Source organism: Theropithecus gelada, chromosome 9, assembly GCF_003255815.1.
Source record: "Theropithecus gelada isolate Dixy chromosome 9, Tgel_1.0, whole genome shotgun sequence".
Lineage (NCBI taxonomy): Eukaryota > Metazoa > Chordata > Mammalia > Primates > Cercopithecidae > Theropithecus > Theropithecus gelada.
The window spans coordinates 110,432,054-110,457,392 of NC_037677.1; the positions used below are offsets into that span (position 1 = coordinate 110,432,054).

General features: G+C 41.0%; 1 non-coding gene across 1 annotated transcript; it reads left to right on the forward strand.

Moving 5' to 3' along the window:
* Positions 1–15,836: 15,836 nt before the first annotated feature.
* On the forward strand, positions 15,837–15,959 carry LOC112632284. Its single transcript, XR_003121343.1, has one exon. It is a non-coding gene; the product is annotated as a small nucleolar RNA SNORA17 (small nucleolar RNA).
* Positions 15,960–25,339: the final 9,380 nt, after the last annotated feature.

The following is a 25,339-nucleotide window of genomic DNA, read 5'->3' on the forward strand; positions in this document are numbered from 1 at the left end:
TAAGTTTTTGAGTCAATGATGCATCCAAGTGGCTTATTTGAGGACACGGGGAATGCCAGAGGAACATCTCTAATCCTTTGGAAATGTACAGTGTTGAAATTGACATCACATCCCTCAGTGTTACTATCAAAGGTCATTTTTACACTGCATGGATTTAGAGGCTAGCCTCGTTGGAAAATTTTTACTTAGCTTTCTTTAGGATTCCAAGCACCAACAATTTTGGGCAGAGTATAAAAAAAAAACATGTAGTTACCCGCTCTGAAATTCTGTAGCTATTTTATGACAACATTTTCCGTTGTTTCCATTCATTGGAGTCATATTTTCCTCCTCATGCATTTCTTTTGATAATGTTTTACAGACATTGCTGATTGACATTTATTATCTGAATGTCTCCTTCCCAGACGGAAGTATGATCTGTATTAGCCATAAGCAGTCAGCAAGCGTCTCCTATGACTTGGGGTCCTGGGCTAGTTGCTGGCTACCTTTTCAGTTATTCCCAAAATGTGGTCATTGCTTTAAGAATTCATTTTTTTTTCTAAATCATACAAGGTCTACTCAATTAATTAGTAGCAACAAAGAGTCAACCAACCCTAAAAATCAAGACAACACCACAATAGGGACTATTACATTTTTCTCTTATTCTTTTTATTTTATTTTATTTTGAGATGGGGTCTTGCTCTGTCACCCAGGCTGGAGTGCAGAGGCACAACTTAAGCTCACTGCAACCTCTGCCTCCCAGGTTCAAGCAATTCTCCTGCCTCAGCCTCCCAGGTAGCTGGGATTACAGGCACGTGCCACCACGCCTGGCTAATTTTTGTATTTTTATAGAGACAGGTTTTCACCATGTTGGCCAGGCTGGTCTTGAACTCCTGGGCTCAAGTGATCCACCCATCTCGGCCTCCCAAAGTGCTGGGATTACAGGCGTGAGCCACTGCGCCTGGCCTTATTCTATTTTTCTTTATTGCAAATTTTGAGAAACAAGTTTATATCTTGACTATGTGGATCAGGTTACTCCTCTGTTAGCACTCTATCACCCTTAGCATAAAACCCAACTTCCTTCTATAGTCAGCCAGGTCCTGTAAAATAACATTGCTTCCAGCACCGTCACTGTCTCCAGAGCTCCCACACTCCACCCATACTGGTTTCCCATACCTCAAATGCTTCAAGCTTTTTTCCCCACAGCAAGCTGTTTGTACATGCTGTTCCCTCTTCCTTTCCAGCTTTTTCTTCCTCTGCCTTTGCCAGCTAGATCTTTCTTGTTTACCGCCTCTTTAGAAAAACCAAAATGCAAAACAAAATACATGTGTGGAGCCAAGAGGTGAGCACTATTTCCCAAAACTTATTAGGACTGAGTAACAATGGAAAACAGTTTAGCAACATAAACCTTTATCAACAAAAAGCAGAGAACTGTCTTCTTTACATTTTTAATCATTCATCTCAATTATTTATTTAAAACAGCTTATTTTTGATAAATTGTAGTTTGGTTTAAGTTTAAATAAATAGGAGTCTTCTACTCCTACCCATGAAAAATGAAGTCTAATAGGTCATTAAGAAGGGTAAAATAGGCTGGGCGCTGTAGCTCATGCCTGTAATCCCAGCACTTTGGGAAACTGAAGCAGAAAGATCACTTGCGCTCAGAAGTTTGAGACAAGCCTGGGCAACATCGCAAGACCCCCATATCTACAAAAAATACAAAAATTAGCTGAGCATGTGGGTGCACGCCTGTAGTTCCAGCTACTCAAGAGGCTGAAGCAGGAAGACGGCTTGAGCCCATGAATTGGGGGCTGCAGTGAGCCATCATTGTACCACTGAACTTCAGCCTGGGCAACATAGCAAGATCCCCTGCCCATACCAAAAAAAAAAAAAAAGGAATATTTTTGTTTATTTCTTTTTTGCCTTGGGTTATTCTCAGATGCCAGGTTTTCAGGTGTGTTTGGTGATATTTTATCTTTCACCACATTGTTAGCTGGATGGTTCTCTCCCCTGATGCTTCCTTCCCTTCCCTCCCCTGGGTGGGTCATTTATGATCATCTTCTGAGAGCTCCTGCACATTAAGCCACAGTAGAGAAAACCCAGCAGCATGGGTTCCATGATGAGGCTAAGCCAGCCACCTAGCTGGGCACTAAATCTCAACGTCTTTCCACCTCATAATACTATGAATACTCTTAAAAGTTGGCTGTGGCGGGACACAGTGGCTCAGGACTGTAATCCCAGCACTTTGGGAGGCAGAGGAGGGCAGATCACTTAAAGTCAGGAGTTCAAGACCAGCCTGGCCAACATGGTGAAACCCCATCTCTACTAAAAACACAAAAATTAGCCAGGCATGGTGGCGCCTGTAGTCCCAGCTACTCAGGAGATTGAGGCACAAGAATCACTTGACCTGGGAGGATAAGGTTGCAGTAAGCCGAGATCACACCACTGCACTCCGATCTGGATAGCAGAGCGAGACTTCATCTCAAAAATAAATAAATAGGCCAGGTGCGGTGGCTCACGCCTATAATCCCAGCACTTTGGGAGGCTGAGACGGGTGGATCACGAGGTCAAGAGATTGAGACCAGCCTGGCCAACATGGTGAAACCCCGTCTCTACTAAAAATACAAAAATTAGCTGGGTGTGGTGGCGTGTGCCTGTAGTCCCAGCTACTCGGGAGGCTGAGGTGGGAGGATCACTTGAACCCAGGAGGCAGAGGTTGCAGTGAGCCAAGATCGCACCACTGCACTCCAGCCTGGCAACAGGGCGAGACTCTGTCTCATAAATAAATAAATAAATAAATAATACTATTAAAAGTTGGCTGCATTTCCTGGCCCCACAATATCCAAACTGTGGGTAATGAACTCCTTGCCCTCTATGAGACGGTAAGAGTGCTTCCAGTGAGGAGAGAAAGCAGTTAGTGCTAGAAATTCACTACCGTACAATGTGCTATGATATTCCTAGTAAAGCTATTTCCTTATTAAAACTTTGTTTCAGGTACATGATCTTTTTATTTATACATGCTTATATTCTTAAGCTCCCAGCAGATGAGACTTCCAAATCTTATTCTTTAGAGACCCGTTATGCTGGTATCTTTTAGGCTGTCTGTGGCGTAGCAATGCAGAAACTTTTTCCTCTTTCGGTATTTGCACATACATATTTCTTTAATATTTCAGGAGGCTTAGAGCTAAGCAACACCCACATTTCTTGCCTGATGATTCAAGTGCTAAAAAAACCTGCTAAATTTTATGTGTTTTTTTCTTTTTCTTTTCTTTTTTTTTTTTTTTAAAGTCTTGCCGAATTAAGCAGAACTAAATTTTATCTTTTATAGGGAGAAAAACAGAGTTCTGGGACCTATGGATTAAAGCAGATTCTCAAATTTTTGTTGGCATCAAGGACCATCTGGAGGCCTTATCTCTTTCAAACAAAAGCAAAAAAGTCCTGCAGATTACAAATTCCCAGGCCCCACTCCTAGAGATGCTGATTTAGGTTCAGGAATTTGTCTATTTTTTTTAAAGCTAGGGCCCTAGCTAATTCTGAGAAAGACTCACAGACCATGCTCTGAGAAACCCTAGAATGAAGATGAGTGGCTTGAGGTATTTTCACCTAATAGTCCAACTGCCATCAAGGGTAATTTCAGTCTGAATTCAGAAAGAAACCCACGCAAGTCTTTCTGTGAGTGAACTGAATATTCTACAACAAGTGGTTTTAGATGCCTTGGGAAGAGAGGAAGGCAAATGTTTTGTTTCAAACAAGTGGCTTTATTTCACGCTCTGCCTTCTTGTTCTTCTTGTCCTCTTCCTCTTCCTCCTTTTCTTTCGGCTTCTCTTCCTCGTCTTCTTTATCCCCCCTCTTCTTCCTCTTCTTCCCTTTCTTCTTCCTTTCTGCCTCCTTCTCCTCTTTTGGTTCATTTGGGCAAATGTTATTTTCTCCTCTCCTTATCCAATCTCCTTTTTTCAGAGGCTGAAGTGAAGTCTGCCACATGACTCTAAGATGATGAAGCAGGTACGTCTCTACTGCTAGCAGAACTTAAAGGTAGGACTCAGAACTTAAGGCTAGAGACCCCTCTCTCCAGAGTCCTGGAACTGGCTGGGAATAAATTACCTTTCTTATTTTTCAAGATGAATCTAATAGGCATGATGTAAAATAGTGGAGAAATTCAGGAATGCACCATTGCTTGGATCTAGCAAAGGAGTATTTCTCCCCATTCCACTCCATACACCATAACAGGAACAGGCAAACAGATGGCAGTCTGTGGAGTACCACTAAATTCAAACAAGTTCAAAGCCATCACACACAGGAGCTAAGGAAGAGGCTGCCATAAGATTCTCAGGCAGCCCTACTAGTATCTTCCAGGAACTGATTATCAGGATTAGCACCAGAGTAACTCATAGCCTAGGAAGGGAGCAGGGCTTTTGAAGGAGCCATTGGGGAATGGGAGGGTAGCAAGACTAATTTAAGAGACTGTGCATCAGGCACGGTGGCTCATGCCCATAATCCCAGCACTTTGGGAGGCCGAGGCGGGCGGATCACTTGAGGTCAGGAGTTCGAGACCAGCCTGGCCAACATGGCGAAACCCTGTCTCTACTAAAAATTTTAAAAACTCTGGGAGTGGTGGCGGGCATCTGTAATCCCAGCTCCTCAGGAAGCTGAGGCAGAAGAATCATTTGAACCTAGGAGGTGGAGGTTGCAGTGAGCCGAGATGGAGCCACTGCACTCCAGCCTGGGCAACAAGAGGGAAACTCCATCTCAAAAAAAAGAGAGAGAGAGAGAGAGAGAGAGAGAGAGATTGTGAACACAGATGAAACTATTTACAAGCAAGGTCCTTCATTCTTTTGTCAGTGAAGCAAATCTGCTGCCCTGTTAGTCTTGACGCTGTCATCTGAGCAGACGGTTAGCAACATCTCTTTCATCCAACCAGGAAATGGTGACAAAGTATCTCCATGGACCCCTTGAAGGATAAATGGGTGGGTGGGAAGAAGGAGCGCTCATTGTCTTTTGACCATTTGGCTGTTGGAAAGGGAAGAAAGGAGTTGCAAAACATGGGTGAACAATGAATGGTGGGGTTTGAATCCCGCCAGTGTCTCTACTCACCTCCTTGTAGTCAGAGGTGCTGTCCTGGGAGAGAAAGAACTTTTAACAACTACTTTTTTTTTGTTTTTTTTGAAAGGTGGAATAGCTCTGTCCTCTGTGCCCTCACTAGGAGTCAGACCCCTGGATGGACTTGCCAGATAGGGAATTAACCCATTTTCCATCTGGGAACCTGGCTCTCCTATGACTAAAGAGGGTATCTGGAGTACATGGCAGAGAATGGCATGAAAGGGGGCTCTCCTGTGAGTAGGAAATGAGCAGTTCTTACTCAGGGTCACTCAGCTTCTATAGGTTTCAACTTCTGATTCTCCCTAAAGCCATGTCAAAGCTTCAAATGTATCTTTTCTGTTCATGTCTCTTGGGCCATCAATTTATTCCACGTGCAGGGGAGCAGGAGATATTGTGGTGTGTTTATTGTCCAATGGGAATCACCAAAGACGTTCCACAGGCTGCTAAAGCCTGTTCGTGTATTGCACCACGAAATCGAATCTGGAAACTGCAGTTCTGAACTATAAGCCGTTGTTTGGCAACTAATGTAAGATATATAGGTTTCACCAAGTATTTGCGTCAACACATTGTTCATCAGAATGAATAATCTGTATTTACGGATGTGCTCCGCACCTGCGCGCTCACCCTGGGAGTGCTGAAGAGCTAGTGTGCTGTGCTCTCTCTCTTTCCCTCACTTACTACTGGACTGTTCTGTTGCTGTCAGCTCACTGCCTCATTTTATGGTTAATACAACCATTTTATACTTTACACCACCATGAGGGATTGATTCTTCCACTGTTGTACCTCCAAGGCCCCAAACCCAAGCTGGAGGAAGTTCTGCTGTTTTATTTTTTATCTTTTTATTTTTGAGACAGAGTCTTGCTCTGTTGCCCAGGCTGGAGAGCAAAGGCATGATCTCGGCTCACTGCAACCTCCGCCTCCCGACTCAAGTGATCTTCCTGCTTCAGCCTCCTAAGTAGCTGGGACTACAGGCGTACACCACCACGCCCAGCTAATTTTTGTATTTTTAGTAGAGACGGGGTTTCGCCATGTTGGTCAGGCTAGTCTCGAACTCATAGCCACCACGCCCAGCCAGTTCTGCTGTTTATATATCAAAAAGCATTAGATAAATACATATTAAATAATAAGTAAAATAAACACATTGGCTCAAAATATTTTCTCACCTGACATATCTTAATATTATAGCATACATCTATTGTGATAATTAGCTTGAAAAATATGATTATGTCCAAGCCCTGGCAAATCATGCAATACTTTGAAAAAAAAAAATAGCAACGAAGCTAACAGACTCATATAATCTTCCAGGCAGGACCTAAGATCAATTACTTCTCATTCTAGTGGAGGAAACTGAGATGCAGGATAGTGAACTAAGTTGCCCAATGTCACAAAGTTAGTGGCAGAACCAGGTCTACCTAAATTATAGTCTCTGAACACTAAGTCAACAGCTTTCATTACTCTACTGGCTGATTAAGCAACATCTCTTTTCAAAGAATCCTAAATAATTAGAAGTTGTGTGATCATATCTATGGCCAAGGGGCAGGGTCAAGATCGTCGACTAGAAGCAGCAGCATTTGCAGGCTCCCGTTGGGAAAAAACATCATAAGCATGTGAATCCTTCACTGACAACCAAGGTATCCAGGTTCTCTCATCAAAATTGACTAGAAGCTGGCGTGACCCACAGAGGGAAGGAAGAGCAGTGTGGTGCAGCAGCCCACCTGAAAGCCACACAGGGAAGGGGAACCTCCTCCTCCCAGCCAAGGAAGGTAGTGAGCGAGCGTACTACCCAGCTCGGGAAACTCTGCTTTTCTCATGGAACTGTGCAACCCACAGATCAGAAGATCCCACCTGTGAACCCACACCACCGGATATTCATGACTTGAACTCAGCTCTGGATCAAGTGGACCTAGTAGACATCCACAGAACTCTCTACCCCAAATCAACAGAATATACATTCTTCTCAGGGCCATATGGCACTTATTCTAAAACCAACCACATAATTGGAAGTAAAACACTCCTCAGCAAATGCAAAAGAACTGAAATCATAACAGTCTTTCAGACCATAGTGCAATCAAATTAGAACTCAGGATTAAGAAACTCACTCAAAACCACACAATTTCATGGAAATTGAACAACCTGCTCCTGAATGAATCTTGGGTAAATAATGAAATTAAGGTAGAAATCAATGAGAACAAAGAGACAACATACCAGAATCTCTGGGACACAGTTAAAGCAGTGTTAAGGGGGAAATTTATAGCACTAAATGCCCATATTAGAAAGTTAGAAATATCTCAAATAGACACCCTAACATCACAATTAAAAGAGCTAGAAAGGCAAGAGCAAACTAATCCAAAAGCTAGCAGAAGACAAGAAATAACTAAGATCAGAGAATAACTGAAGGAGATAGAGACACGGAAAACCCTACAAAAAAAATCAGTGAATCTAGGAGCTGTCTTTTGAAAAAATTAACAAAATAGATAGACCACCAGCTAGACTAATAAAGAAGAGAGAGAAGAATCAGATAGACACAATAAAAAATGATAAAGGGGATATTACCACTGACCCCACTGAAATGCTAACTACCACCAGAGAATACTATAATGCAAATAAACTAGAAAATCTAGAAGAAATTGATAAATTCCTGGACATATACACCCTACCAAGACCAAACCAGGAAGAAGTCAAATATCTGAATAGACCAATAAGAAGTTCTGAAATTGAGGCAGTAATTAATAGCCTACCAATCAAAAACGTCCAGGGCCAGACAGATTCACAGCTGAATTCTACCAGAAATACGAAGAGGACCTGGTACCATTCCTTCTGAAACTATTTCAAACAATGATAAAGGAGAGACTCCTCCCTAACTCATTTTATGAAGCCAGCATCATCCTGATAGCAAAACTGGGAAGAGACACAGCAAAGCAAGAAAACTTCAGGTCAATATCCCTGATGAACATTGAAGCGAAAATCCTCAATAAAATACTGGCAAACTGAATCCAGCAGCACATCAAAAAACTTATCCACCACAATCAAGTCGCCTTCAACCCTGGGATGCAAATCTGGTTCAACATACACAAATCAATAAATGTAATCCATCACATGAACAGAACCAAAGACAAAAACTACATGATTATCTCAATAGATGCAGAAAAGGCCTTTGAAAAAATTCAACATCCCTTCATGTTAAAAACTCCCAATGAACTAGGTATTGATGGAACATATCTCAAAATCATAAGAGCTATTTATGACAAGCCCACAACCAGTATCATATTGAATGGGCAAAAGATGGAAACATTCCCTTTGAAAACTGGTACAAGACAAGGGTGCCTTCTCTCACCACTCCTATTCAACATAGTATTGGAAGTTTTGGCCAAGGCAATCAGGCAAGAGAAAGAAATAAAGGTATTTGAATAGGAAGAGAGGAAGTCATGTTCTGTTTGCAGATGACATGATTTTATATTTAGAAAATTCCAACATCTCAGCCACAAAACTTCTTGGAACTTATAAGCAACTTCAGCAAAGTCTCAGGATACAGAATCAATGTGCAAACATCACAAGCATTCCTATACACCAATAATAGACACAACTCCCATTCACAATCTCTACAAAGAGAATAAAATACCTAGGAATACAGCTAACAAGGGATGTGAAGGACCTCTTCAAGGAGAACTACAAACCACTGCTCAAGGAAATAAGAGAGAACACAAATAAATGGAAAAACATTCCATCCTTATGGATAGGAAAAATCAATATTGTGAAAATGGCCATACTGCCCAAAAGTAATTTATAGATTCAATGCTGTTCCCACCAAACTACTATTGACATCCTTCACAGAATTAGTAAAAACTACTTTAAATTTCATATGGAATCAAAGAAGACCTCATATAGCCAAGACAATCCTAAGCAAAAAGAACAAAGCTGGAGGCATCATGCTACCTGACTTCAAACTATACTACAAGACTACAGTAACCAAAACAGCATGGTACTGATACCAAAATAGACATATAAACCAATAGAGCAGAACAGAGACCTCAGAAATAACACCACACATCTACAACCATCTGATCTTCGACAAACCTGACAAAAACAAGCAATGGGGAAAGGATCTTATATTCAGTAAATGGTGCTGGGAAAACAAGCTAGCCATATGCAGAAAATTGAAACTGGATCTCTTCCTAACACCTCATACAAAAACTAACTCAAGATGGATTAAAGACTTAAATGTAAAACCCAAAACCACAAAACCCCTAGAAGAAAACCTAGGCAATACCATTCAGGACATAGGCGTGGGCAAAGACTTCATGACAAAAATGCCAAAAGCAATTGCAACAAAAGCCAGAATTGATAAATGGGATCTAATTAAACTGAAGAACTTCTGCACAGTAAAAGAAACTATCATCAGAGTGAACAGGCAACCTATAGAATGTGAGAAAATTTTTGCAATCTACCCATCCGACAAAAGTCTAATATCCAGAATTTACAAGGAACTTTATAAGAAAAAAACAAGACCATCAAAAAGTGGACAAAACATCTGAACAGCCACTTTTCAAAAGAAGATATTTACATGGCTAACAAACATGAAAAAAAGCTCAACATCACTTATCATCAGAGAAATGCAAATCAAAACCACAATGAGATAGCATCTCACACCAGTCAGAATGGCAATTATTAAAAAGTCAGGAAACAATAGATGCTGGCAAGGCTGTGGAGAAATAGGAACGCTTTTACACTGTTGATGGGAATGTAAATTAGTTCAACCATTGTGGAAGACAGTATGACTATTCCTCAAGGATCTAGAACCAGAAACACCATTTGATCCAGCAATCCCATTATGGGGTATATACCCAAAGGAATATAAATCATTCCATTATAAAGACATGCACACGTATGTTTATTGCACCACTGTTTACAAGAGCAAAGACATGGAACCAACCCAAATGCCCATCAATGATAGAATGGATAAAGAAAAAGTGGTACATATACACCATGGAATACTATGCAGCCATAAAAAGGAATGAGATCATGTCCTTTGCAGGAACATATATGAAGTTGGAAGCCATCAACCTCAGCAAACTAACACAGGAAGAGAAAACCAAACACCACATGTTCTCATCATAAGTGGGAGATGAACACTGAGAACACATGGACACAGAGAGGGGAACAACACACAGCAGGGCCTGTTTGGGGAGTGGGGGTTGAGGGGAGGGAACTTAGAGGACAGGTCAATAGGTGCAGCAAACCACCATGGCACATGTATACCTATGTAACAAACATGCACATTCTGCACATGTATCCCGTTTTTGTTGTTGTTGTTTTGTTTTGGTTTTGGTTTTTAGAATAAAGAAAAAATAAAAATAATAACTAGAAAATAAATCATACAGATGGCCTTTTTGCAGAGCTAACCCCTGAACCCTCTGATCATCATGAAATGGTGCTAACATCCTGTTATGATTTGAATTTTGTATCTCCTCAAAACTTCATGTTGGAATGTAATCTCCAATGCAATTGTGTTAAAAGGTGGGGTCTTTAAGAAGTGATGCGGTCATGGGAGCTCCTTCCTAGTCAATGGGATTAAGGCCCTAGGAAAGGGGCTTCTCACAAATTTGGCATTTTTTTGCCTTTCTATCCCTTCCACCATTTGAGAACACAGCCTTCCAGGTGCCATCGTGGACACAAAGACAGGAACCTCGTCAGACTCTGAACCTGCTGGCACCTCAATCCTGGACTTTCCAGCCTCCAGAACTGGAATTTCTATTATTTATAAATGTCTATTATTTCTATAAATTTCTATTATTTATAAAGTACCTAGTCTCAGGTATTTTGTTATAGCAGCACAAACAGACTAAAGATGTGTCCCCAGCTCATTTGGCTAATTTCACCTTGTTTAATTGGAGCCAGCAAAATGTTCTTCCTCTTCTGGTTGGTGGCCTTTTCAACCAAAAGTGTTTAGTCATCTAAAGAGCCAGGCAGGGCAGTGGGAGTGCTTTACCCACTCATGGACATCTTTGAAAGGTCCCCAGGACCTACCATCCACCACTTTGTCTGCCCCTGTCTGAGTGTCTATTGGCAGAGACCACCATGTCCTTGAGGAAAGCTGTCATGGCTTTATCTTCAGGGCTTTCCAAAGGTGGGGATCTAACCTCATCTCTTCCTCTCCCCCAAAACCTCCTGACGGTATTCATGGCTGCCTGAGGCTTCCCATTCATCACAGACTAATTGAACGGCTACTAGGTGCAAAGTACTGAGCTGGGGCCCGTATCTGCTATTGGTATCTACAGTATGTACAGGGTACTTACCACCCAGATGGTGTCAATAAAGTGTTTTTGAATAAATTTATGACAAAACAGGTAGTATACAATTAAAAACATTGTTTGAATATACCACAAAACAATCAGGCTCTTAATATTCTTACGCAATTTGCCAAATAACTTATTGCTTCCAAGAGTTATTTACAAAGGGGCCAGGTGCAGTGGCTCACACCTGTAATCTCAGCATTTTGGGAGGCCGAGGCGGGCAGGTCACTTGAGGCCAGAAGTCTGAGACCAGTTGGCCAATATGGTGAAACTCCATCTATACTAAAAATACAAAAATTAGCCGGGAATGGTGGTGCACACCTGTAATCCCAGCTACTTGAGAGGCTGAGGCTTGAACTTGGGAGACAGAGGTTGCAGTGAGCTGAGATCACGCCACTGCACTCCAGCCTGGGCAACAGAGTGAGACTCTGCCCATCCCCACCAAAGAAAGTTCTTTACAAAGAAAAAATTATGAAACAAGAGGGAAAGATGACAGAATTCATGCTGTTCAAGTGAAAGCAAGAAACAAGCTGGTTAATTGTAAAGGAAGATGTCCTGTTCTGGCGTGGTGATAAAAATAGAAATAATATATCGAAGGAAGAAAAAAGAGGGGAATAAAAGCTGTATTCAGGAAATAACTATGCGCTGAGAATATTCTTGGCCAAGAAAATTTGGAAAAATACACAATCCGCATGTCAATCAATAATCAAGAATATAATGGCAGCATAATTTTTCATGCCATAATTTTTCATGTCAGTCCTTTTCTGGAGAGTGTGTGTGTGTGTGTGTGTGGGTGTGGGTGTGGGTGTATCTTTGTTCTGGGAAAGATGACAAAGATACACACGAACTGTAAACGCAATCATAAAGAAAGCCAAGTATTTGGAGGCCTGGTTTTGTGGGGCCCACGTTCTGAATAGCACAAGTCTCTGTCAGCTTACTGATAGTGACCTGATTAAAAATGTGACCCAGTGGAAAAACTTCCCTGCTGCCAAACTAGTCACTGGAACTTTGATAAGAAGGTGACAGTCTAGTGGTGGGTACAAGTTCAGAGACTCATTAAAATTCAAGGAGAAAAAAAAGTTAAAAAGGAGGAAAAAGTGGCAAATTAGTCATTCAGCCTTCTTAACACAACAAAATGGTTCCCGGTCTCTAATTTATATATATATATATATATATTCCAAAGCACCTCAAGTGATCATCACTAACAACGTATTAGTTCTAAATACAATAGACGATGTTTAGAGCCCATCTTCAGGCTGTATTGGCAGCATTTCTTACTGCTGATCGTCCCTTCTTCTGTGACAGTAGATAGTCTCTCCTGCCGCTCTGCTGCTCCTTTGTCTTCTCCTCCATAGGCCCCCTGTCCTTTAATTTTGGAGTTGCTTGGAGGTTCTGTCCTATCATCTCTCATCTCTCATCTCTCAATGCTATATACTGTTTTTTGTTGTTGTTGTTATTGTTGTTGTTGTTGTTTTGAGACAGAGTCTCCCTCTGTCACCCAGACTGGAGTGCAGTGGCACAATCTTGGCTCACTTGCAACCTCCACTTCCCAGGCTCAAGCAATTCTCCTGCCTCAGCCTCCCAAGTGGATGGGATTACAGGTGCCCACCACCACACCTGGCTAATTTTTGTGTTATCAGTAGAGACAGGGTTTCGCCATGTTGGCCAAGCTGGTCTGCAACTCCTGGCCTCAAGTGATCCACCCCCCTCAACTTCTCAAAGTGCTAGTATTACAGGCGTGAGCCTCCATGCCTGGCCTATAGTGGCCTATATACTCTTCTAGTAAAGTATTATTCACTCTCTGCCTAAAGGTACTATCTGTATGCTGAGGACCCCTAAGCCTATCCCTTGCCAAGATCTTCTAGACTTGGGCAGCCAACTCTTCACAGATTACCTTCCCTGGAATGAACACCAGGCAGGTCCAGAGTATCTCCTTCTACCCACACTGGTCCTCCTGTCATGTTCAGTGAACAATCTGTGGTTCACCAGGCAACCTGGCTAGACTTCCGAGCCGCATCCTTCATCATTTTTTCTTCTTAAGATCACATATAATGGCCGGGCGTGGTGGCTCAAGCCTGTAATCCCAGCACTTTTGGGAGGCCGAGACGGGCAGATCATGAGGTCAGGAGATCGAGACCGTCCTGGCTAACGCGGTGAAACCCCGTCTGTACTAAAAAATACAAACTAGCTGGGCGAGGTGGCGGGCGCCTGTAGTCCCAGCTACTTGGGAGGCTGAGGCAGGAGAATGGCGTAAACCCTGGAGGCAGAGCTTGCAGTGAGCTGAGATCCAGCCACTGCACTCCAGCCTGGGTGACAGAGCGAGACTCCGTCTCAAAGAAAAAAAAAAAAAAGATCACAAATATTTCCTGAGTGTCAGTAATATGTGCTAGGATATATTGTGCCTGCACTGTGCTAGGCAGGCCCAGGACAGAGTAATAAACAAAGTCAAAGTAGTCCTTGCCCTCATGGAGCTTATAGCCTTGGAGCCTTCTTCACTCGCGCCAAGACTGCCAACCCTCTGTGCTGTTCTTCAGACAGTCCTCTTCTCCCTAACCTGACTGCTGCTTTCCTGTTTTAAGTATCCATCATTTCTTGCCTTGATTGACTTCATAGCCTCCTAATTATTTTTCTGTTTCCAAGCTCGCCTTTGAAAGCCATTTCCACAAATCTGCCTAAAAACAATCTTATCATACCACTGCTGCTAAACATACTTCACTGGCTCCTCGCTGCTCTTAGGATAAGGGCAAAACTCCTCAGTACGTGGCTAAAAAGAAGCGTTGGACAAAGGCCCATAGAAGCTCTGGGAAGGAAGTCACTGTGTTGTCCCTTCAAACCCGAAGTCTTTTGGTATTCATTCAACATTGTTAACCAGGAAACACTGGTTCTATTAATAAAAATGGTATATCCATTTATATCTAAAGTTAGGAATTGACTGTGTGCATGAACTCTAACAGCATCTTTTTAAAGCTGTGTGCTTCATACACGTATAAAATTGAGTCTTGCTCTACATATGATATATTGTCATAGATGTCGTTCCATGTCATTAAGCATTCTTCTACCGCATCATTTTAATGACTACAGAGTATTTGTTTATTTATTTATTTTGAGATGGAGTCTCACTCTGTTGCCCAGGCTGGAGTGCAGTGGCACAATCTCGGCTCACTGCAATCTCTGCCTCCCAGGTTCAAGCCATTCTCCTGCCTCAGCCTCCCGAGTAGCTGGGATTAAAGGTACACACCACCGTGCCTGGCTAATTTTTGTATTTTTAGTAAAGATGGGATTTTGCCATGTTGGCCAGGCTGGTCTGGAACTCCTGACCTCAAGTGATGCGCCTGCCTTGGCCTCCCAAAGTGCTGGCATTACAGGCATGAAGCTACTGTGTGCAGCCTCTTAATTATTTCTTAAATTTGATCTTTTCCAAAATAATATATGCACAAGTTTAAAAATCTAATAGTATCAAAAATTTTTAAAAAATAGCACTCTGTCTCACCTGTTCTCACTTCAGCCCTGATCCCCAGAAGCAACCACTTAAGACTATTTTAGCTGTTGCTTTTCCTAATGTAAAGGAGGTATACATACAGAGGTATGTCTGAACAGTATGAGTACGTCACTTTTTACTGATTTATTTATCTACTGACCTCCCATCTACTGAATTCCCTGTTTGATGTAGTCAATCATGCAGCGAATATATATTGCGCACCCACTATGTGCCAGGCACTGTTCCAGGCATTAGGACTCCAGCAATGAGCAAAACAACAAGGTCACTGCATTCATGAAACTTAAATTCCAGGAGAAAGACAAGTAAAAAGCAAATAACAAAATAAAACAATTCCATATACTGCTATGTGCTATCAAGAAAATAAAAGAGAGTGATAGAGATTTAACTGCCTGACTTTCAGTAGGGCGGTCAGAAATATTTCTCTAAGGTGACGTCAGAGCCAAGCCCCTAAATGATAAGCAGGGTCTGCCATGTGAAGCTCCATGGGAAGTGCCGTGACAGGCATCAGCACATGTAACAGAGACCCTCTAACAATGGCATAAGCAAGTACGTTTATTATTTGTCTCATGGAGTAGCCTGAGAATAGGCCATCCAGGGACCCAGGCTCCTTCGGTCCTTCATCTGGAAGGTGCCCTGTGGCTCCACCACCTCCATGTTCCAAACAGCAAGGTGGAGAACAGCAAGGTGGAGAAGGCAGTTCTCTATAAGGACACAACTCAGTAATTTCCCATCTCTTCTGCTCACATCTTTTTGGCCAGACCTTAGTCACATAAGCACACCTAGCTACAAGAGAAACTTGAAATGTAATTTCTATTCTGGGCAGCTACATGCTAAGCGAAAATTCTGTTACTGTGGAAGAGGAGGAGAACACGATGGGGAACCAACTGATTTTCTGCCAAAAGAACATTTTATACAGAGGAAAGATTGAAGGCAAAGGCTCCGAGGAAGGAAAGAACCCGACTTGTTAAAGAGAAAGAACTGCCTCTAGAGGCGTTGCAGACGTGGCTGCTGTGTCACATTTGTGTCATTAGGTGGCAGCGGCTATGTCGATGCTCAGTGTTCTGCCCTGTGAATGTTCCAATGTTTAATAGTCTAACACTCCTGTTTTGTGGACTTGGCATCTGTTTTCCTTCACTGGTATCTGGGAGAGAGGGCGGGCCTTGTGAGTGGGCTTCCTGACCGTGGCGCTGGGCTGGGCTGGCCACTAGGGGTCTGAAGGGATAGTGGGAAGGTAGAGAGTGCCTTCACCAGGAACAGCCTTCATTAGTGAGTTTTAAGAGACTGTGAGAGGATCGATCAGGTCTGGTGTGTGCTGGTCCATGCTGCACACTGTGTCAGGATCACGAAGGGCAGGACTGGGGAAGGGTTTGCTGGTGTCTCTGTTAATAGCAGTAACGGCAGCCACTTTATTGTGTTCTTGATTCTGTGCCAAGCATTCTTGTTATTTAAGGGAAAAAAAAAGAGAGAGAGAGAAAGAGAAGGCCAGGTCACTGAACAGAGGTTAAAGAAGCAGAGAGTGGGAGAATCTTAGATCAGGGAGCAGATAGGACTGAACAATGTGGAGATTTTAAAACCAGGCTAAGGAATTTCCATGGGACAGTTTTCAGCGGGGAACTGATTCGACCATTCTCTCTCATATCTACCTCTTTCCCATTTCTTCATAGCATTACAGCCTTAATTTTGACTAAATTATTAATCACTATTTACATGGTGGATCCAGAACATCTGAGACGGGTCTCAGTTAATTCAGAAAGGGTTTTTTTTTTTTTTTTTTTTTTTTTTTTGCCACGATTGAGGACACGGGCCCATGACACAGCTTCAGGAAGTCCAGACAACGTGTCCCCAAGGTGGTCAGGGCACAGCTTGGTTTTACACATTTTAGGGAGACAGGAGACATTAATCAATATACACAAGAAGTACATTGGTTCAGTCTGGAAAGGTGGGACCACTTGAAGCAAAGGCAGGAAGACTCAAATCGGGGAATGGGCTTCCAGGTCACAGATAGGGGAGAGACAAATGGTTGTATTCTTTTGAGTTTCTGATGAGCCTTTCCAAAGGAGGCAATCAGATATGCATCTACCCCAGTGAGCAGAGGGATGACTGAATAGAATGGGAGGCAGGTGTGCCCTAAGCAGCTCCCAGTTTGAGTTTTTCCTTTAGCTTAGTGATTTTGGGGGCCCAAGATATTTTCTTTTCACAACTTCATCATTAGTATATAAATATTGTTCATTGTGGAAAAAAATAGTATGCTGAGATTACATTTCTTTTTCTATACAACTCTTAGCTTGCCTCAAGTTAATAATACCCTTTGTTTCTCACACACAGACAAAACTACAGGATAAGTGACTTGATAGGTGATATGGTGGGGAATCGGGAATGAATTGAATTTGTGTGCATATCAGCTTCAACTCACTCCAGACTGTCCATTATGCCACCTATCAGTCACTTATTCTGTAGTTTTTTCCTGTCTTCTGAAATCTAGTTGAAATCTCTCATCGATTGATGTCTCCTCTACCGTCTTATCCTTGTGAACATATTCCTTTTTAGTATCTTCCCTGCCATGTTAATGAATCTTGGCATAAAGAGGAAGAAAATAAGCATTATCTATGTACCAATTTAACTGAAGTTATATTAATATTTTAGCTTAAGAATTCTCCCATTTAACAATGACTGTTAACCTTGTAACATACCTTGTGAGACTCCCTTTTGACATTTTTGTGAGGCTACAGAAAAGATTTAAATGGCTTTCCATATGTCTTTGTGAAGTGGTTGTTTCTTTGAATATGACTGAATGACAGAAGGAGATGATGAGGTGGCTTGGTTTTAATGGGGCTGTCTTTCTCCTTAATATTCAACTTCCAGCTTTGACTTCAACTCTACCCACACCATTCTCCTTCCCCAGCAACGAATTATGATCTGCTCACTTCTTTGGATAGTCCACTAGCCCTTTAAAAGCCAGCATCTCTGACTTTTTGGTTGTTTTTCTTTTTGAGATGAAGTGGTACAATCTTGGCTCGCTGCAACCTCCCTCTTCTGGGTTCGAGTGATTCTCCCACCTCAGCCTCCTGAGCAGCTGGGATTACAGGCATGCACCACCGCGCCCAGCTAATTTTTGTATTTTTAGTAGAGACAGGGTTTCACCATGTTGACCAGGCTGGTCTTGAACTCCTGACCTCGTGATTCACCCGCCCCAGCCTCCCAAAGTGCTGGAATTACAGGTGTGAGCCACCACCCCCGGCCTTTTTGTTTGTTTTTCAACTGCTCACCTTATTGCCTGAACTATTTCAGTGAACACTTAAATATTTCTTGCATGTATGGATTCTGTCCAACTCTTCCCTGAGATGAAGGTTTTACTCACAACCATCTTTGATTTTTTTTAAAGATATAATTGCCATTCTTAGCTTTTATCTCATATATGAGTATCCCAATTGTGCTCCTGTTTAAAATTCTACCTCAGGGCCGAGCACTGTGGCTCACGCCTGTAATACCCGCCCTTTGGGAGGCTGAGGCAGGCGGATTTCTTGAGGTCAGGAGTTCGAGATCAGCCTGGCCAACATGGTGAAATCCCATCTCTACTAAAAATACAAAATTAGCTAGGCACGGTGGTGCATCTGCAGTCCCAGCCACTCGGGAGGCTGAGGCAGGAGAATTGCTTGAACCCCCCGGGAGATGGAGGTTGCAGTAAGCCAAAATGGTGCCACTGCACTCCAGCCTGGGCCACAGAGTCAGACTCCATCTCAAAAAAATAAATAAATAAATAATAAAATAAAATGAAATTGCGCCTCAAATGCTACCTTGTCCCTGAAGATTTCCCAAAGGAATGAATCTAAGTTCCAGTCCTCTGTCCATCATAGTATCTTACACATAATTACCATTCAACAAATGTTTCCTGAATTAATAAACTAGGTCACCTGATGAGGATTCATATAAACTTTGTTTTTTATGTTATATATTTAAAAACATTTTCAAGCTTCTATCACTAAATTAGATGAAAAGGCTACCACTGTTAACATCAAACACCATTCCTAGCCTGGAAGCAGATATGTAGCAAAAGGATATTTAATGTTTTCCCCAACTGTTTATTTGGCACAGCAATGATAATGTAACCAAACCCATCTGTTTCCTCTCGTCCAGGGATTTCAAATGCTGACCAAAAACGCTTTGTGCTGAACTTCTAATGACTCCTGACTTATCTTACCTGCTCTTTGTCAAAAACTTGTTAAAAACTCTAATAAATATGAATAAAGTACTAGGATACAACCTGGAATAAGAATAGAGTTCTTAAATAAAAGTCAAGACCTTGGAAACTAAAAGATAAGTTTCTTGGCTGCTTGTCTATTCTCATGACATGTGAATAGCTGGGTTGTTTAAAACTCTATGCTTTTACTATGTATGTTTTAAAAAACTTGATCTTAACCAGGAATTATATAATTATAGACTCTGGAGCTAAAAGTAACTCAAATAGTTTATCAATTTCATTATCCAACTTTCAGAGAAGATCTATAAGAGCCTGCTGCAATTTTAAAGTTTGAAAACTAAAGATTTACATTTCATATATTCACATCAACACTTTTTAAAAATGACATTGCTTATTCAAGGTCAGCTGATGTTATCTACCTTAATATTTAAAACTCTCCTATTTCAAGTTTTCCATTGCAACTTATAATTATGAATTCATTTTCATTCCATTCTGCAATCTGGAGCAGTAACTGTCCTACCTGCACTGCATGTAACCACTTCATGACACCTGGAATGCTGCTGTGCATTTTAACTTTACCCTATAATTAATTCAAATAATTCTCATTGGACCAAAATTGTAATCTTATGATTAAACGTCATAATCATCTAGCAATTCAAGGCCAAAGTCTATAAAACTATTTTGCTTGAGTTTAAATAATACATTTTAGAACACCCATTTAATTGAGCTTTCTGTACATTGTTCCCTTTCAAAACAGTTAGTGAAGAGATGCTCAACATCACTAGTCATTAGGAAAATGCAAATTAAAACTACGATGAGATACCACTTCACACTCACCCAGATGGCTACAAGCAAAACAATAACAAGTGTTGGTGAGGATGTGGAGAAAATGGAACTCTCATACATTGCTGGTGGGAATGTAAAGTGATGCAGCACTTTGAAAAACAATCTGGCAGTCCCACAAAAAGTTTACAGTGACCATATGACCCAGCAATCCTACTCCTAGGTATATATCCAAGAGAAATGAAATATATATCCACATAAAACCTTATACACCAATGTTCATAGCAGCATTATTCATAATAGCCAAAAAGTGGAACCAACCCACATATCCACTAACAGATGAATGAGTAAACAAAATGTGGTATTTTCAAGCAATGGAATATTATTTGGCCATGAAAAAGAATGAAATACTGATACATGCTACAACATGGACGAACTTTGAAAATTATGCTAAGTGAAAAAAGCCATGTGTTATATTACTCTGTTTATAAAGAAATGTCTGGAACAGTTAAATCTATACAGACAGAAAATTAGTTGTTGCCTAGGACCAGAGAAGACAGGTAGTAGGGCACTGAGGCATGATTGCTAATGGGTCCAGGGATTCTTTTTTTTTTTTTTTTTTTTTTGAGATGGAGTCTTGCTCTGTCACCCAGGCTGGAGTGCAATGGCACAATCTTGGCTCACTGCAACCTCTACCTCCTGGGTTCAAGCGATCCTCCTGACTCAGCCTCCCGAGTAGCTGGGACTACAGGGGCGTGACACCACACCCAGCTAATTTTTGTATTTTTAGTAGAGATGGGGTTTCACCATGTTGGCCAGGATGCTCTTGATCTCCTGACCTTGTGATCCACCCGCCTCAGCCTCCCCAAGCGCCGGGATTACAGGTGTGAGCCACCACACCCAGTCTAGGGATTCTTTGTGGATGATAAAAGTGTTCTAAAACTGACCGTGGTGATGGTTGCACAACTCTGTAAATATAATAACAACCAATGAGTCGTACACTTTAAATGTGTGAATCATATGGTATGTGAATCATTTCTCAATAAAACTGTTTAAAACAAATTTTTTAAATAGAGTTTGGGAGCCGGGCACACGCCTGTAATCCCAGCATTTTGAGAGGCTGAGGTGGGCAGGTCACCTTCGGGAGTTCAAGACCAGCCTGGCCAACATGGTGAAACCCCATTTCTACTAAAATACAAAAGTTAGCCGGGCATGGTGACGTGCACCAGTAGTCCCAGCTACTCAGGAGGCTGAGGCATGAGAATCGCTTGAACCCAGGAGATGGAGGTTGCAGTGAGCCGAGATCACACCACTGCACTCCATCCTGGGAGACAGAGCAAGAATCCGTCTCAAAAATAAATAAATAAATAAATAAATAAATAAATAAATAAATAATAGAGTTCAGCACTCTCCATAGATAAAAGACACTAATAAAAAAAACCTGGCTGACTTAGCAAACAAGGATATTTGGGCTTTCTTGCCTACTTGCAGATACTGTTGCTTTTAGTTTATTTTACAATTTTATCTGTTTATCCCATGTGTTATGTAATCAGAGCTCAGGGCTTCAGCAGGAAATTTATAATAGTCCTTTCAAACAAATTTAAAAAACAGTTTAGTAACATTATCTAATGGTGTATTTAAGCCCTGCTTTGATGCTGTTTTATGATCTTAAGCACTTGCTGTCCATATTGAAATAACAGAAGGGCTTATATAGATAATGAAATTTGACTTTGCTAAACTTCCTTTTTCTTTGGAAAAAAAAAAAAAAGCCTACCATATTTGGGACAAAGCGGTGTTTTTAAATCTCTACATAACCTACTATAGTTCTACCAGGATTTAACCACCCCCCACCCAAATTCAGTCTAAAACACAGAAGTAGAACTTATGCAAAACCAAGTTTGATTTAAATCAAATAAGTTGTTTAAAGATCAGTCCAATTGATCACTTATGACTTTACACACACTTATGACTTTACACACACTTATGACTTTACACACTTTTATTTTGTGTTTCTAAATTAGTTTCCTGTGTGTTCTATTTCATCAGCTAGAGCATACAATTTCAATCTACCCTAAATCTCACGATTCTCAAGATATGAAACCACAGATTAATTTCTTAAGTATTTTACATATATTGGGTTTTGTCCAGGCTAAGTAAACTCTAAATTCCTTAAAGGCAAGGACCTTGTCTTAAGCTTCAACACTTCACAGAGACCCCACAATTGAGATGTGTCTCTCAAGGTCTAAGGCATAGGCCAGTTCTCCAGTCAAGCTACAATACTATACTGTATATATTATTAAGGTATATATTTGTGTGTGTCTATCAATTTTATAGCTATATATCTTTATCCCTCTACCATCTATTTTTCTTTTATACTTCATTTCCAACACATAATATATTGACTGCCCCCAAATCTTTAAGAACTCCCAATTTTCTTCAGAATAACCCCCAAGCACCTTCCTATGGATTTCAAAGCTCTTTGTCAACTTCCCCATCTACCCTTTCTAGCCTGAGCGTCAGATGCCAACACATCAGTTACGTAAAGCTCCTCTTCCACCCCTCTGCTGTTGCACCTCCAGGCCTCTGCTGTCCCTTGGATTGCTATCCAGTCTATGAAAAATCTGCTAAACTTTTAAGTCCATGTCAAGAGCCATCTTCTGTATAGACCCTTCATTTTCAGAATTTCTCCTTTTTAAATCCCTTCATAGCACTTTGTCTAATACTCTACCCCTTATCACAGCTTGACTTATATGGTGCCGAAGGACATGCCTTCTCTCCTAGTATTAATTCTCTGATGTTTGCAACTGTTTATGTGTGAATCCGCTACCAAAGCACTGTGCTTGTATCCTCTTCACCCTTTACAAAAAAACCACTCAATAAATGCTTGCTAGAGATGACACGTTGATAGGTGTAGCAAACCACCATGGCACATGTATACCTATGTAACCAACCTGCACAATCAGCACATGTATCCCAGAACTTACAGTAAAATTTTAAAAAAGTAAAATAAAATAAATGCTTGCTAGATTGAATTATTCTTATCTTGAATTCCCCAAAACACCAAGAATGGTGTGGGGCACATAGCAGTTAATAAATAATGTTACTTGATAGAATATACATTCCTGGGACAAAGATTCAGATGCTCAATGACTGATTTTAGTGACAGTGAAGTGATAGATCATCACCAAAAAAAGTTTATTCTCTAAATTGTTCCTACACTGACTTGGGCTTAAGTAACAGATGCTTTAATGTACGAAAACAATTAGCTGAGTGTTTAGTTTCAGTATATTTTTATTTCCAGTGTTCCTTGTGGAATAAAACTATTTTCATCCCAGGAATACACGTAAAATAATTTTGGAAGTCAATTCTTAGAATGTACGTGGATTTTTGGGAGGCCGAGGCGGGCAGATCACGAGGTCAGGAGATCGAGAACATCCTGGCTAACATGGTGAAACCCCATCTCTACTAAAAATGCAAAAAAATTAGCCGGGCATGGTGGCGGGCGCCTGTAGTCCCAGCTACTCGGGAGGCTGATGCAGGAGAATGGCGTGAACCCGGGGGACGGAGCTTGCAGTGAGCCGAGATCACGCCACTGCACTCCAGCCTGGGTGACAGAGCGAGACACCGTCTCAAAAAGAAAATAAAAAAGAATGTACATGGATTTTTGTCACTGTTTATTCAAGATTCATTCAAGTATTTATCACTTACGTGAACTGTCTCTGGGCAGACACTGAAAAAGGTACTGAATCATGAATAAGATACAGGCTCTGACCTTAAGTGTTTACAGTATACTAGGGGAAGGGTCTCAAAGGAATCTAGGTTTGATGCTTCAGAAAAACTGATACTAATTATCTTGATATTGATGAATTCGGAAGTTCTTTAAAAAGTACTCTTTTAAATTCAGATTTAAATGTTTATGTTTCAATGTGTACTAAAAACAAAGGTATAATATTTTATTTAGAAAGCCGTTTTTATTCATGCAAACAGCAAAAGAACATAACTAGATGCTATGACTGAGGGCTGGGAGTAGGGTGAGTAAAGAGAGGTTTTCTAGAGCAAAATTTCATGAGGCCGCTCACTCTCAGGGTCCCGTAAGTACAGGGTCAGCCTTAAAAGGGAGCACCTCTTTAAATTCATCACCCTAGCCGCCTCCTCTGCCTTACCTTAGCTCTGGCCCAGCTATGAATGTTTAAGAAATTAGTAATTTTGTGTTTTACCTGGTTGCATATACTTGGTATACTCCATAACAAATGCTTTATAAATTATTTCTGATTTATAGAAAATAGAACTGTGAAATTATGGAGGGAATGCATAATGATACAAAGGGAATATGTCTACTTTTGGGAGGAAGGAGTAGATACTAAGGGAAAAGGATAAATGAAACAGAATTAGCACATTAAAATGATTGCCAAGTTAAAAGCTTTCAAGTGTTCAGATTGGAAGTAATTCTCATGACTCAACTGTTCTACTATTCATAACCATTAACTTATGCTTTTGCTAACTTCAAATAACTTGTATTGGCATCTGTAATTATCCACTCTCATGCTGCTATGAAGAAATACCCAAGAGTGGGTAATTTATAAAGAAAAGAGGTTTAATTGACTCACGGTTCCACATGGTTAGGGAGGCCTCAGGAAACTTACAATCATGACTGAAGGCACTTCTTTACAGAGCGGCAGGGAAGATGATGAGTGCCCAGTGAAGGGGCGAAGCCCCATATAAAGGCATCAGATCTCGTGAGAACTAACTCACTATCATGAGGACAGGATGGGGGAAACCAGCCCCAGGATTCAATTATCTTCACCTGGTCCCTCCCAGGACACATGGGGATTATGGAAACTACAATTCAAGATGAGATTTGGGTGGGGACACAACCAACAGTATCATTTTTCTAAGATCAATACCAAATGAACTAAATGAATAAAAATAAAACAATAAGTTACAAACTAATATCGACACTGTTTTAAGACAGATTATTTTAGAGATTAGCACCTGAAGAGTATTTTCTTAATTCCTTAGTGCAGTTATTGATGGTTATTCAAGACTGAATAAGGAAATTCTGGATGCACTTGATCCATGGGAATACAACTCATTTAATTTTTAAATTTAAATGAAATTTAAAATTAAAGTTAAAATTAAATGTGTTTCCAAAAAAGAAATTTCATATTTAGGTACATTAGTAAATACAGAATAAGTGATAATTTAAATGTAAAAGGCATTGACATTAAGTGGGAGAGGTTTTCCCATTAGATAAAAGTTAAATGAATTTGTAATCAGCCTTTCAAGTGTCACTACACCTGGTAATACAATGTTCAATGTCAAATAAGCTTATAAAGAAGCTTTCTGAAGGCCGGGCACAGTGGCTCACGCCTGTAATCCCAGCACTTTGGGAAGCCAAGGCTGGCGAATTGCCTGAGCTCAGGAGTTCACGACCAGCCTGGAGAACATGGTGAAACTCCGACTCTACTAAAATACAAAAGACTATCTGGGCCTGGCGGT